Raw genomic sequence first — 16,391 nt, forward strand, 5'->3', positions numbered from 1 at the left:
TTTTTTATAGTGACAACCATTTATGAGTGTTGACAATTAACTCTATGCCATTTGCTGCTAATAGTATATCATCCACATATAATGAGAGAATGAAGAATTTATTCCATGATCTCTTTATATATACACAACGGTCCTCTTCAATCATCATAAAGCCTATAGAAATGATGACTTGATGAAAACAAAGATATCATTGTTGGGACGATTGTTTCAAGCCAAAGATACTAGATAGAACGTTTCAAACAAAACACCTTGTGTTCTTTTCTTTTGGCTTGAAAGCCAACTGGTTGATTCATATAGATTTCCTCATTGATTTTTGCATCAAGAAATGCAGTTTTTACATCCATTTGTAAAAAATCCAAATTCAGAAGTGTCACTATAACTAGGATAAGGCGAATAGACACATATAGCACAATAGGAGAAAATGTCTTTTCATAGTCCAAACCTTTTTTTTTTGGGTCTAACCCTTTGTTACTAAACGAGCCTTATATTTATTAATTGATCCATCGACCTTGTTTTTTACCTTTAGAACCCATTTGTTCCAATGGCCTTGTACCTAAACGGAAGGTCAATTAACTCTAATACTTGGTTTTTAGCCATGGATTTCATTTCGTCTTTTATAATAGTAAGCCACTTGTCTAATAATGATGAGTTTAAAGCTTCCTCATATGAAGAATGTTCATCAACATCTATAAAATGCTTTAGAATGACTTTTTTCTCTCTCGAAGTGTTTATGGGGTATTTTCCCATGTTCGTTTCTTTGCAATTGTGAATCTTGCTAGAGCTCAAGTGGTGCGCTTCCATTAACCTCAATAGTTTCTTGGATAGGATATGTTTCCACATCCATTTCATCATGTTAGGACGCACTTACTTTAGGCTTCTCCGACTCATAAAGCTTAAAGCTTTCTTTAACCTTACCAGTACTTGGAAAGTCATCTTCTAGAAAGTCAACATCATAGGATTCTGTCTAAATTAGTTATTCATTATGGTGTTCACCATGCATCATTTAGTCCTTAGAATGTTCTAAGTACCTAATAAATACACATTTATTAGCTCTAAGGCCAAATTTCCCATACTTATGAAATGATTGATGTTTGTATCTTGTTGATCCCTAAGGACGTAAGCCTTTTAAATTGGACTTAGTCTCATTCCATAACTTATATGAAGTTGTAGAAACAGATTTTGAGGGCATATGATTAAAGTTGTAGGCAGCAGTCAAAAGGGCATCCCCCCAAAAATTTATTGAAAGGTTGGCATGTGCCATCATCGACCTAACTATATTCAGTAGGGTATGATTCTTTCTTTTCGTAATATTGTTTTGTTACGGAGTTTCAGGTTTTGTTAAATATTTGCTTATTTTATTTTCTTCACATAATTCTCTAAACTGATCAAATAGATATATGCGATCTTTATTAGTGTGAAAGACCTTAAGTTTCCATTTTTTTTTATTCTTAACCTCTAGCATAAAGCATTTGAAATAATTCAAAGCTTTAGAATGATGAGACAAGAGAAATATTGATCCATATCATGAGTAATCATTTATAAAAGTAATGAAATAAGATGAGCCATTATGTTCCTTTACATTCATAGGCCCATAAATGTCCAAATAGACAAGTTCTAGAAGATGGTTAGCTTATTTAGCTTTCCCAAAAGGCTTCTTTCTAGAATTACCTGTAAGACATGGCTTACATGTAAGAAGGTTAACTATGACAAATGGGCCTAATAGCCTTTATTTAGCCAATTTGGGCATTCTATTTTACCTAATATGTCCTAATTTAATATGCCATTTCACATAATCATATATAAGATCAGAAGAAGAAGTTGAAGCAATAAAAACATCATTATTAGAATCCAAATTTAACATGATTAAACCATCTTTCAAAAAAACCATGGCAAAAAAATGTGTCCTAAAAAAAAAAAAGACAAATCATTATTCTCAAAAGTAAAAATAAATCCTAAATCTATGAACGCTAAAACTGAAAGTAGATTAAATTACAAAGAGGGAGCATGAAGCATGTCATGTAGGAGCCATTTGCGCCCATTGCACATTAATGTGAGTTAGTAGGTTCAAAGTCCTAGGACATTTTCCAATGCTTTATTCCTTATCATGACAAAGTGTCTTCTCACTAGTGACGAACGATAATATACATATCTTGCACACTTACAAGTCGAGTGCTTGATTGCTCCCATATTTACAATCCAACTAAGGGGAGAATGAGTTACAAATACATGAGAACATATAAAAGTTCTAAAAGGGTTTAAGGGATGAACCTTCTTAGGCTCAGTCCACACTTGGGCAAAATGTCCCTTCTTGCCAAAGTTAAAACATTTCGACTTGGACTTATCCTTTGTCACGACCCAACTTGAGGGTTTGTGACCAACACATGAGCCCAACAAGTAAGCCCACTAGACCCAAGCAAGCTTTACAATCCAAAATCATATAACACGCACCCAAGGGATTTAATAATCAAATATTCGTAATAAAACCAAATATAATACATTATCCTTGGCACATAATTCATATAAATGTTTATAGGGCCATACGTTGGTCATTTAAGTCAGGTTCATACATAACAAGCCTTGCACATAAATTCATATAGCACAACGTGCCTACATACACAACAACTAAGAACGGAGCAGAAGCTCGTGATGAACATAGTGAAGTGATACAGCGGATGAGAACCTATTAGATGCTAAAATCGGTCTGTCATTGGATGACCTTTATCACATAGCTTTGTGGCCTATTTATCTACACATGGTATCTATACATGGTTTTTAGATGGGTGAATATTATAATACTTAGTGAGTGATGCAGATAAACAAAATCATATATGTTAAACACATATATAAAATATATGCATTGTCCATACATCTAGATGTTCTAGAAAACATCTCTAAATATAAGGCATATCATTATCCCTAAAGTCTCCGATGTAAGAGCATATTGCCATCCTCAATGTATCCAAAGATTATTGCACATCATTAGGCTTACTCTCGAAGCCAATCAAAGTTATTAAAATCATTCTCTACAACACACTCTAGTTGTTAGAGCATCACATCAAGTTCATCTAATATTTATCTAAGCCTTTCCACTGTTATCTCATGTTATATACCAATCAAATGAATGAATGGTCCTCCCCTAGACACAATTAAATTGTGCTTGGTGGTTAACTGATGGAGAATCAAATCACGCTTAGGGCAAAGCCGTTGGTGGAGAACAGATCACGCTAGTGTTGAAGCAACGGGGGGAGAACAAATCTCTCATGGTGCTGAAATAGTTGGCGGAGAATCAAATTATTGACCAGAGTAATCTCTCAATGCTTAGCATCACTTGGAGTAATCTTAATGGATGTCATCAAAGCACTACAGGTGAGAATCATACAAGATTAATGCCACCATCCCTGCTTACCACCATTCTTGCAGGCACAAATAGTCTCAGGGGGATCGAAACTCTACTTAACCACAAATCAGATCAATGTTTGAAAATCATCCCTCGGACGGAAACACAAATCCACAAATAAAGCCATCATGCCTTTATAATTCACATTTTCCTTACCAAACCTCAATTCACATTTATCGAACTTCAATCGTCTTTAAGCTCGATTAGGTTTTAAGTGCTTTTAAATCTTTAAGGCATCATTGGATCAAATTCTCTTAACATATCCTTCGCCTAGGGAAATCTACTCCTAGGGTTCATTATAGCCTTTAAACATCTTAATCTAGGTACATAGCATAGGCCACCCATGTGGCTCACATCATAGCACACAAACACCCATTCCACAGTTTCGTTCTCTAGCTTAAGCAATCATATATATACAAATATATACATACACACATTCTAATACCATGGCAGCACCTTCATCAAGAAATCATGGATCACCTGAATCTTAATTCAAACCCACTCACAGTGACAAATTGGAGGTAATCCCACCACCGAGCTCATCTTCAGGCTCCAATCGTCTTTTAGCTTATTAGTGCATCCGATTACTTGGTTTCCTCCTTAGAACATATCAAAACATCCAATTGTTAATTACATCATAGCTTTCAAAAATGACAACTTTTCCACAATTAACCAAATCCTAGCAATCCAACTATTTAAGCTTAAATCCATCAATAATGAGCTAAAGCCATACCTTGTAAGCTGGATTGCACAAATCTTAGCTCCAAATTCTAGCCAAATAGGGGGGAGATTTACCAAAGTCGGAAAAATTAGATTTCTTGGAATTTAACTGATTACATTAAAAAATAATCAGTAAATACGTTTAGCCTTAGCTCTAGAGTTGTTTTTCGAGCTCAAATTAGCTCCAAATAGCTCCAAGAATCTATTTGGGGCTTAGGTTTTAGATGGTAGAGAGAGCAAGAGTTTGGGGGTTTTATTTTAACTAGTCGAATGGCTCGGATCTCTTTTTTATTTTTACTTTTCTTAGTGATGTATTGGTACATTTAGCAATGTATTGATACATCTATTCTAATTTTGAATAAATGTATCGATACATTGAGGCAATGTATCGATACATTTTAGGTAGAATTCTCACTACCTAACCATGTATCGATACATAAGGGAAATGTATTGATACTTTTTCCCCTGAGTGCTTTCTGCTTCAAATGTATTGATACATGTTCATTTTTGGCCAAATCTATCGATACATCCTTGCATGTATTGATAGAATTCCTCCAGAATAACTCATGTTGTTTTTCTTACCAAGAATGTATCAATACTGAAAGGGTGTATCGATATATCTTCCCTTATAAGTAGTTTTAAACTTACAAAACTTCCAAAAATCCAAGTTTAACACCCCAAAATCATTCCTTATTAATATCACACCTCAAATCATTCATTTAACTTAATCCCATACACATAAATTCACAAATATAACCTTAAACTTAGATTAAAACCTCAAGCTATGGGATTTATCACATATTTCCTCAAACTTTTGCCTAAGTGTCAATATTTGCACTCTCAAATACTTATCATACATAGCATATCATCAAAGTCCTCAAGACTTCACATATTTCATAAATCATCTTCAGTTTACTCAATTTACATCGAAATTTAAGGGAGTTGCATTCTCCCCTCTTTATAGAAAATTTGTTCCCGAATTTCGAATCATACATCACAAGTTACAATTATTAATCCTCAAATAGATGGAGATATTTCTCTCTCATTTCCTCCTTAAGTTCTTGTTTGTCCCAATAATATGTGCTAGAGAGGGGTGAATAGCACAAATCGGCTCTTGACAAGATGAAGAACTAATTTCCAGCACAAAGAAAATAAAAACAAAGTAGACAATGCACAGCAATTTAGAGTAGTTTGGTCCAAGACCTACATCCACTGCCTTAATTATCCAACCAAGGATTTTTTCAATAAATCCACTAAGATTCGGTGAAATTCACAAGCTTTCACCAAGCTTTATAATAGCTTTTACAAGGCTTAGTCAAAACCTTTTACACTAGTTTTTCACGGGCTAAACTAAAACCCAAAGTGGTTTTTCAAAGGCTCAACCACAACCTTTCACAATGGTTTTTCACGAGTTCAACCAAAACCCAAAGTGGTTTTTCAAAGGCTCAACCACAACCTACAACAATGGTTTTTCAAGGGATCAACCAAAACCCAACAACTAGCTTTTCAAGGCTAAGTTAGAATCTTAACACATTCAAGCAAACCTAGCTTGAAACAATCACTTAGAGTGACTCCCTCACTCTAAGAATACAAGAAGATAAGTAAAAGAAAGTACCTATGATCACAAGTTGATCTAAATGGTACACGGTTGAGAGCAGAATACAAGTACAAAGAATAGGCATTAATGTGCAGCAGGGTACAAGAGAGATTTTCTGGTTTTTCAGCTCTTATGTGACTCAAATATCTCTAATAGTTCTAAAACTTCTAAAAACTTGTTTCTAATTGTTGGAAGACCCTTTTATACTTGGAGATGCAACTTTGATGGCAGTTTGGCAGTTTTATGTTTGTTGAAAATAGTTGAGGATGAGTTCTAGCCGTTAATCTGTCTTGTAGTGCTCTGGTTCAATTTGTAAACAGATAGCTCTTAGTCGACTGACTTGGTCGACTAAGTTGGTTCTGTTTCAGGTTGCAGATTTTGGCAGAGAGCACTTAGTTGACTGACTTGGTCGACTAAGTTGGTTCTATTTCTCAAACTCTTCAGCCCGCCATTCCTCCAATTTGAAACTTGGTCAACCAACATTCTTCCTTGTTTCACCAATAAGCTTCCTCATTGTTAGATAGTTACATCTTGTTATTTTTATCCCTCTTTTTCTTTTGATATACTCTTTGAAGAGTTAAATAATTAATTTCATATATTAATTTTTCTGCACACTCAAGTAAAGATATTAGAGACAAATGAATAGGAATATTTTGCTATCATAAAAAACATATAGAGTCAACATTCTCTATCTCTTATTTTTTATGATCACAAAACACTCCAAGATTAAAAATGTAATGTCTATGCTCAATATGAATGCTTCAAATCTTTATGCATAATGAGGTGCTCCCCCTTAGTCAATGCATCTACTTTTCTTTCCATAATATTCAACAAAATCAAAACTGAGCATCACACACATAAATTAAACATGAAGACCTATCACACTCAATTTAACTTAGTTTTCCTTCTCTTTCTTTTTGTCATTAAACAAGATATTCAAAACTCCCCCTTAATGAGTGTATCAAGATTTTCCCTTAATCTTTAAATCAAACTTTAATGAATGAGAATCATAAGCACTCATACACCTAAGTCATACAAGCTTATAAATATAGTTCAATAACTTCAAGAGTCAAGCTTGTGTCTATGTAAGAACAAATGTATAAGAGTTAAATCATTTCAAGAAATTGTCAAGGATTACTCAAATAATGTTCAAGCAAAATTTGATCATTTTTTAATAATCAAAACTATAATAATTTTAAAGCTAACAGTTCCTATATGGCTTCCTCAATCGAATGACTTTGCCACAGTATGTTTACCATAGTAATATCCTTAGAGTGAAGCTGTTTCATTTGTCGATCCAATATGTCTACAAGCTACTCCTCATAATTAAGTCCATCTTGCAACAGGACTTCCTTATATTGTATCACATGTAAAGGATCCGAAATATACTTCCTAAGTATGGACACATGAAAAATCGGATGAACATTGGACAAGTTAAGTAATAATTCCAAATGATAAGCAACTGTGCCCACGTGCCTTAATACCTCAAAAGGTTCGAAGTACCTAGGGCTCAATTTTCCTTTCTTTCTAAATCTTTTAACTCCTTTGATTGGCGAGATTTTTAGATATACATAATTGCCAATTTCAAATTCTAAAGGCTTCCGCCTATTATCAGCATAGGACTTTTGGTGACTTTGAGTTGCGAGCATCTTTTCTTGAATCACTTGGATGCCTCGCTTTACTTCCTAGACCATTATTGGTCCTAAAGCTTTCATTCCCCAACTTTAAACCAACCAATAGGCTACCTACATCTTTGCCCAAACAAAGCCTCATAAGGAACCATACTGGTCGTGGCTTGATAACTATTGTTGTAAGCAAATTCGGCTAAAGGCAAAAAATGATTCCATGAGACCCCAAAGTCAAGCACAATCGCTCTTAGCATATCCTCGAGCGTCTGAATAGTGCGCTCGGATTGGCCATCCATTTGTAAGTGGAAGGTCGTACTAAAATATAATCTTATGCCTAAGGCCTCTTGCAATTTCCTCCAAAATTAGCTTGTGAACTTTTGTCCTCTATCAGACACGATCGTTATCGGAATCCCATGTAGCCTATAATCTCATTAACATAGATTTAGGCATACTAACTTGCTCTATACTTAGTCTTGATCAGTAAAAAGTGAGCTGACTTAGTTAGCCGATCAATTATCACCTAAATGGCATCATAGCCACTTTTAGCTTGTGGTACGAGGTCTATTGCTATATGTTCCCATTTCCACTCAGGTATCGGTAACGACTGCAGCAATCTTAATGGTCTTTCATGCTTAGTTTTTACTTGCTAGCAAGTTAAACACTTAAAGACATACTCAACCTGTCACGACCCAGAACTCCCCATCGGGCCCGTGACAACCGCCGCGAGGCCTCGACAGACATTCTTCACCCCGAATGCCGATTGAAACCTCGCAAGGCTTAGCATCAACTTCCGCATCTCCCCGGTGAGCAACAATTATTAAATCTCGTATTTCAAAAAAATCATAAGTCATTTTCCAATAAGAACAATAAAATATTATTTTTTGGCTCACAGAGGTATTTTCGTAATTTTTCATCAAAAATCTCAAAACTTGTTAAAAATGTAGTAGGTAAGCAGAAAATATATATTTAATGATTTAAAAACAATTAAGTATCTAAAACGTTCATTTGAAAGCAAATTGTTGACAACTAGTAGTATTCAAAAATAATAAATAAGATATTCTATTTTCTCATAAAATAAATTTTTATAGAAATATTCGTAAATAATTTTTCGCACATGAAAGTAAAATAAAAATTGTATGAATAGAAATACAAATAACCAAAATATAAGTTTTGATCTGCACTGACACGTGGGCTCCAATTGACCAAGAGGCTGTAAGACTGTGAACTCTTACTTTTTATAATGCAGTTTCGAGCTTAGTTCTCGTCCTACTCGACTATCTACAAACTGTCCTGAGCCTGAAAAATGTATAGGAAGAAAGGGTGAGATTATAAAATCCCAGTGAGTAAACAGATACCATCTAAACTATCTAAAGTCGAGTAAATGGAGACAATTAAAATAAATCATCATACTGTAATTTCATTACCATTCAACTCATTTCAACCAAATAAAATCAATCCATAAAATTCGAGTAATTAACTTGGCTTATGAATTTCTTAAAACTTTGGCTCGTGCCAAAACTCATACTCGGTGATACCTTGCGCAGGGCATCCAACCAAGTCCGCCAAGGCTGTTAAAATTTTGTATACACTTAAAATATATTTTTAGTTTAAGAAAAATACAGCCGTTCCTTGGCGTTGGCTGAGTTCCCCTTCACGTGGTGGTTTGGCGTGAAGTGAACCCTAAGCTATACCCCAGGAGATACCCTACGCGCCTCTCCGTTCGAGGTAAGAATATAATGGAGTTTACCGTGCCCCTCTAATAGGCTGGTCCACGGAACCCCCTCTGCAGTAAATAATTAATATATAATCCACCAATCAATAAAATTCATTCTAGCATGACATGACAATTTATCGCAACCTAGCCTCTCAAGGCTATATACACAGTATAAATAATTCTGACACCAAAATCAGTTTAGTCATTCATGCTCATTTATTGTCATAAGCCATTCAATTCAAAACCATAAATTTGCAACACAAACTAGCAGTCTCCAATTACTCTATTTTCAAAACCAATATTCGATTTTCTAGAAAATTTATAAAATCATTTTATAAAATCACAATTTCCCTTAAAACATAACAATTTACCATTTAAACCCATTTTTCATAAAATCACACAGTTGTATAAAATTACTCTAGATAATTAAGACGATAATAAGTTTACTCACAGTATTAGGAGTAGAAATACTCCTATCTTCCGCCCTCGGGTGCAGTCTCTTACCCGAAACAATTGACTCACCACCTATCCATAATCCATGACACAAAATTCAGTAAATTGTGTCAATTTATCATAAATTATTTCAGGCTCTTATCCATGCGTATGCACTAGATAGGATTTGAAATGTCTAGACAATCGCTTAATTGCGGTGTCCGACCTAACTCGCCTATACACGGTGTAAATTCCTAAAATCCCCAATTCGACTCCAATTCCATCCATTTCAGTTTCAATTATCCAATTATATCCACAATACCTCAATGACTGTGAATTTGGTCCAATTTATCAGTCCGGACTATAAATTACGCTTTTACCCCTAGTGGGTAAAAATTTCAATTTATTGCACCGAAAATTCCCATTTAATTTCCAACCTCATAATTCATCATTTTTCCACCCAATTCTCTTAAAATAAAGTCAACCTCATCCTCACATACCATTGGCTAGATTCGGCCTAGGGAAATTCACGGAGAAGATAAATATTTTTCTTGTTGTTTTACTCATAAACATGCTAAACTAACACTAAACACTAACATAGCTCAAAATCAAATTTATCTAACAACTTTCTCTCTCTAAACCCATATGACCAGAATTCAAATCATCCTCAAATCACATGATTCAACCATGAAAAATGATGGAAAATGCATGGGAAAGGTAAAGCACAAGACAAATTTAAGAAATGTTACATTTTTTCACTTGATTTTTGAATTTCCACCTATTTTCCCTTTAAATTTCTTAGCTAGGGTTTTATTTTCTCCTTTCTCTCTCTTGTTTCTTGCTTGGCCGAATGTTGAAGAAGAAGAATGGGTGGGCTGATTTTTTTATGCCTTTTTTATTGTTTAATGAAATAATATTATTTTATTCATATTTTAAATATTTTATTAATTCATTTTTTTTCTAGCCATCCATTTGTCCTACTTTTTCCACCATGCATTCCCTTTGACTTATCCAAGTATTAAGTGAAATTTCCAGATTTTTCCAAAGTTTTGGTGGAGCAAATTCTTCAAAATTACACTTTTGCCCTCGAACTTTTCAAAAATTATATTTTTGCCCCAAAAATTGAAAATTTGCCATAATGCATAATTTGCACTCCTCATACTCATTTCACACTCCAAATAATTAAATTTGATCAAAATCCTTTCAAAAATTAAATTTTTTATTTTGAGTGGCAAAATTACCATTTTACCCTTTTACTCCAAATTATACCGAAATTAAATTTTTTCACTTCTAAACCTCAAATCTTACTCCAATAAGTCAAATGGGGCCAAAAATATTTTCTAAAAATTCCCATTTTGTCCCTAAGTGGCAAATGACCATTTTACCCCTAGATAGCGAAAATTCCAGTTTGACTCCAAATTGATCCTCGAACTCCGAATCACCATATTAACCCATTCTGGGACTTTAAAATTCTTAATTTCATCATAAATTCTCTATTTGATCTAGTTCGAGGTTTAAATCAACTTTGTTGTACGTCTAGGTACAATACCGACTTTTGTAAATTTTTCAAGACTCTCTTAGCATGTAAACATGCTATCCACCACATGTATGTCATGATAAATATTTTTATAGAGTCGAGCTTGTCATCTTCTCCCCCACTTGGATCAACCATATGATCTTTTTTCTTGATTGACTTCGACATCCGGCTAAATATTAATATTTTAATAATATTTTATTAATAAAATATTATTTTTTTAAAAAAATTTTATCTTGTCTCCTTGGTACCCAAAATACCTTATTATACCTCACTTGACTTCCAAATCGCCTTTTATCTCACAAATTCTCCTCCGATAAAATTATTATTATTTTATTATTATTTTCTCACTTGCAAAATATTTTATCCTAAACTACTCCTTTCGTCTTTTATCACTTTTAAACATTTTAATTGACTTCAATTTGCATTCGATCAACTTTATTTATCACCATATGAAAGTATGGGGTATTTCACAACCACTTCTCTCTTTAAGCCTGGCCACCAATACACAAACTTCAAATCATGATACCTCTTATGCCTCTAAGGTGTATCGCGTAGGCTGCCACATGTGACTTTCCTAAAATCTTATTCCTCAAGTTATCCATATTTGGCACATAAATTCATGATCGATATCTCATTATACCATCTGTGCCGTATATAAAGTCTTGAGCTTTATCTTTGGTAATATCTCCAAATATTTTTATCATATATTCATCTTGATCCTAAGCATTCTTAATCTGTTCTAATATCATAGGTTGTACTCTAAAATGTGCCAACAAGGTGTTCAAGTTATTAATCTCCAAGTGCTTTCCCATATTGCCCAAATCATACAAACTTTGCACCAAAGATTGTTGCTCCATATTTACATGTGCCAAACTCCCCATCAACTTCCAGCTTAGAGCATCTGCTACCACATTCACTTTCCCACGGTGGTAGAGTATGGTGCAATCATAATCTTTCAAAAATCCTAACCACCTACGCTATCTTAATTTCAAATCTGTTTGCTAAAATATATACTTCAAGCTTTTATGGTTTGTATATATTTTGTAGGTCTCTCCAAACAAATAATATCTCTAAATTTTTAAGGCAAATATGATTACTGCCATCTCTAGATCGTGCGTAGGGTAATTTTGTTCATGCCTCTTTAATTGTTAGGAGGCATATGCTATGACCTTTCTTTGTTGCATCAACACGCAACCCAATCCAACTCGTGATGCGTTGCCTCTGGATCCACATGGCAAGCTTAACATAGGTGCAAAAGTTAAATAGGCTTTAAGCCTTTAGAAACTGGCCTCACATGCATCAGACCTATCAAGCTTAACTCTATTTTGGGTTAGTCTTGTCAAAGAAGATGCAATCTTAGAAAAATCTTTCACAAATCATCTGAAATATCCAGCTAAGCCTAGAAAACTTATGACTTTCATTACAAACGTTGGCCTCGGCCAATTCTCCATAGCTTCTACCTTGTTGGGATCCACTGGCACCTTTTGTTCAGAGGCCACGTGTCCCAAGAAACTGATTTTATTTAACCAAATCTCGCATTTTGAAAATTTAGCATACAATCGATGCTCTCTCAAGGTCTGTAGCATAATTCTTAAATGTTATGCATGTTCCTCTGGGCTCTTAGAATACACCAATATGTCGTCTATGAACACGATCATAAATTTATCAAAATATGCCTAAAAGACCTTGTTCATCAAATCCATAAATGATGCAAGTGCATTGGTGAGTCCAAATGACATCATTAAAAATTCATAATGTCCATAATGTGTGCGAAACGCTGTCATGGGTACATCACATTCTGTTATTCTTAATTGGTGGTATCCCAAGCGTAAATCAATCTTAGAGAAACACATGACCCCCCACAACTAATGAAACAAGTCATCGATCCTTAGAAGTGGATATTTATTCTTTACCATCAGTTTATTCAATTGTCGGTAATCAATACATAACCGTAGGCTACCATCCTTTTTCTTCACGAATAGTACTGGAGCCCCTCAAAATGAAACACTAGGACAAATAAAACCCTTATTCAGTAAGTCCTTTAGTTGCCTCTCAAGCTCTCTTAATTTAATTAGTGCCATTAGATAAGGAGGCATTGAAATTGATTGTGTACCTAAAATCAATTCAATACAAAATTTAATTTCCCTTTCGTGGAGGCAAACTAGGCAATTTTTCTAAAAATACATTCGAATACTTGCCTACTACCAGTACGAAATTCACACTCCCTTCTTCCAAGGAAACATCTCTTGCTATCACTAAGTACTTTTGGCCTTCTTGTCTTGGCATCAGTTTGGCGGCTACATCTGACATAGCTCTCAGGGACATTGGGTTACCATGCCTGTATATCACAAATGAGGTTTGCCTTGGAAACTTAAACTTCACTAATTTGCGGTAGCAATCTACCTTGGCAAATAGGACATCAACGAGTCCATGCCAAAAATCACATCAAAATCCAAAGTTAGCAGTAATACAAAATCTTCTAACGTGTCCTTATCCCTTATGCATGCCACACAAGATTTGTATACATACTTTGCTATAAATATCTCCTTCAAAGGAGTAGTCACAAGAAAAGATTTCTCTATGTTACTAAAATACCGATCAAATTTTAGCACAAAGTGTGGGGACACAAAGGAATGTGTTGATCCAAGATCAAATAGAGCTAATCCTTTGGTACCACATATAGGAAGTGTACCTATGACCATTACATTGGAAGTTTAAGCATCTTGCAATGTCAAAACAAATACATGTGCTTGACTTCCACTTTCATAATCTGGTTGTGTCAATCTACCACGAGACAAAGAGGCTATTATATTGCTTTTGTCACTTATAACATTCCTCCCAGTGTGTGTCGTTTTGGGTGTGGTAGTTGCCATATGTCTCACATAACCATGGTCACCATCTACTGTTTACCTCTACATTGGGCAATCTCTCATTAAATGCCTGGACTGACCACATCCAAAACACAATCTCGCTGCCCTATGACATGGTCCACCAGGTCCCTTATTACAATAATTACATAAAACACCTCTTTGTCTAGGGCCCAGATTAGATGCTTCGCTAAACTATTCTCGTCTAGATGGTGGCTGAACGAATCACTATTTCTTAGAGACTTGCGCATGAGAGTAGTTCACTGACGACTTTAATGGCGTATGAATGTGGGACTCCTAGTCACGCTAAAATCTCTTCAACCTTGATGGCCTTGTGTTCGAGATCTATACCCCCTCCCTCCTTCCATGTCGTGCATTCATGGAGCCATGATGATAGTTGAACTTTAGTGATGGTTGGTTCCATCACAATTGCCTGATTTTCAAAAGACAACACCGTTATATCTATGCATTAGCATGATAGAAAGGTGTTTCATGTGTTCACTAATCTCATGATGAGACCCCTCTTTTTAAGCGCTTCATTTGATGGTAGGGTGCATCTTGCTTCACTAACTTAACGATGAAACCATGTGTATCTAGTCTCTAATCTAGCGTAAAACAAATTATATTCTATATTTTATTTGCTGCCACTTAAAAGGCACCACATGGCTCTAGACCATTGCACCCGCTGCACTGGATTGAAGCTTGTTTCTTTTACTCTAGATTTCCATGATTTGATTTAACAAAAACAAATTCACGATCCAATTTTGGTGTTTAATTTTTTAAAATATATGTAGCAAAAAAACACATATAATATACTGATGGAAAGCTAATACACCATAGAAGATCTTTATTGAAAATTTATCCATAATAAATCATGTATTGGTAGTCAAAATTAAGCAAAATCATGTTGGGTCATCATCCAAAACATACTTTTAGAATGTTAAAACTCATATTAGGATTCATCACATTATACCAAACTTTATAAGCATGTGCTAGGCATCTTAAGGAATATTTTGACATAGATTTTGTGGCACAAAATTTACAAATAGAAAATATGCAATCGAAGACCCACCATGAACAATTAAGCATGCGTTTACACATAGCAAAGCACATAAATATATAATTCATGAATTAAAAGGACGAAAAGAAGGCAAAACTACTCTAATACCACTACTGAGAATGGGCATATCTTTTTGGATGGATTTTCTTCTCCCTTTCTAATTGAAAACTTGCTTTACTAATCTTCCTTCATGTTCTAAATATGCATCCAATAGTTACACAACAATCTCTTCATTTTGATTGTTATTCAGCAGCTACCAAAGTCTTCCATGTTTAATTACACATTCCAAAACCCTTGGACCTTGTTGACGATGCCTCAAGAATGCAGAGAATGAGAGAAAATGTATTTTTGTTTTATTTTCTTACTTATAGAAAAGTTAAAATCCCTAGTTGGGAAAATTTTCTGTATGTAATATTATTATATAGATATAATATCTCTATTCTATTGGGATATCTCTCTGTATCTTAATTGACTTAGAGCTTTATCCCTTATTATTAATATATGGATTATTACACAGATAATCCATATTCAAATTTAAAAAAATTAAATTTGAATTTATTCAATCTTGTCTCAATTATTAGAATAATAATCTAATAAATATATTTCCCAATTATTTTATTAAAAAATATTAGAACAATATTCAAAATTAATTTAATTAAATATTTGTTAATTATTCGTAAATAATTCATGTATGTCATGTGGACGCAATGTATATAAATGCAACATTGCCTGTTTTTTAATTATAGGCATAAAATGGAGTGTTATGACTTGAACTCAAAATTTTTATTTGAATCTCATCTTAATTTTATTGGTTGAGTTAAATTTAAATAACTTTTTATTGTTATAGAGAAAAAAAATTGTATCGAGACATGATTGAGTAACTTTAATAATAATGGGGTGCTAATGCCCATTACATTTCCTATTTTACTTACAGATATGATATGCAAATTAAAAAACATATGTATACAACAAAAACAATGATGTGTAATTTCATTTAAGCCAAAGTAATAATAATAATAATTTTTACTTTATTATTATGGTGAGTAAATTCTGTTTTATTTTTTAGTAAAATCCTTGTGTGGACTTACATTATTTGTTTTTGTATTTTGTCAAAATTAGGCTAAGATATTTTGGTCTTGATAAAGGGACAATATTATAGTCCATAATATTATCTAATAAAGTGGGTTAGACTCCAATGTTATATGTGAGCTTAACAGTGTATGCATGTATAGGAAATCCTAAATCCTATGATGAGTGGGGTTAGGGATTCACTAAATAAAGGTAAGGTTAAGTCCCCTCGCTTGTCGACAACGACATAAAGATCTCACTCATTGAAGAATTATAAAGAAAAAGAGAGGAAGATCTTAGTGCATTGAGTACTAGCAGTTAATTTGGTCAGTATTATTTTCATTGTTAGACTATGGATTATGGATAAAAAA

At 34.0% G+C, this 16,391-nt stretch overlaps 1 non-coding gene across 1 annotated transcript; it reads left to right on the top strand.

Moving 5' to 3' along the window:
• Positions 1-14,274: 14,274 nt before the first annotated feature.
• Positions 14,275-14,362, top strand: LOC148763232 (small nucleolar RNA snoR114). The gene has a single exon (XR_016026077.1). It is a non-coding gene; the product is annotated as a small nucleolar RNA snoR114 (small nucleolar RNA).
• The last annotated feature ends 2,029 nt before the right edge of the window (positions 14,363-16,391 follow it).

Source organism: Theobroma cacao, chromosome 4 (assembly GCF_053813885.1).
Source record: "Theobroma cacao isolate CCN51 chromosome 4, ASM5381388v1, whole genome shotgun sequence".
NCBI classification, from domain to species: domain Eukaryota; kingdom Viridiplantae; phylum Streptophyta; class Magnoliopsida; order Malvales; family Malvaceae; genus Theobroma; species Theobroma cacao.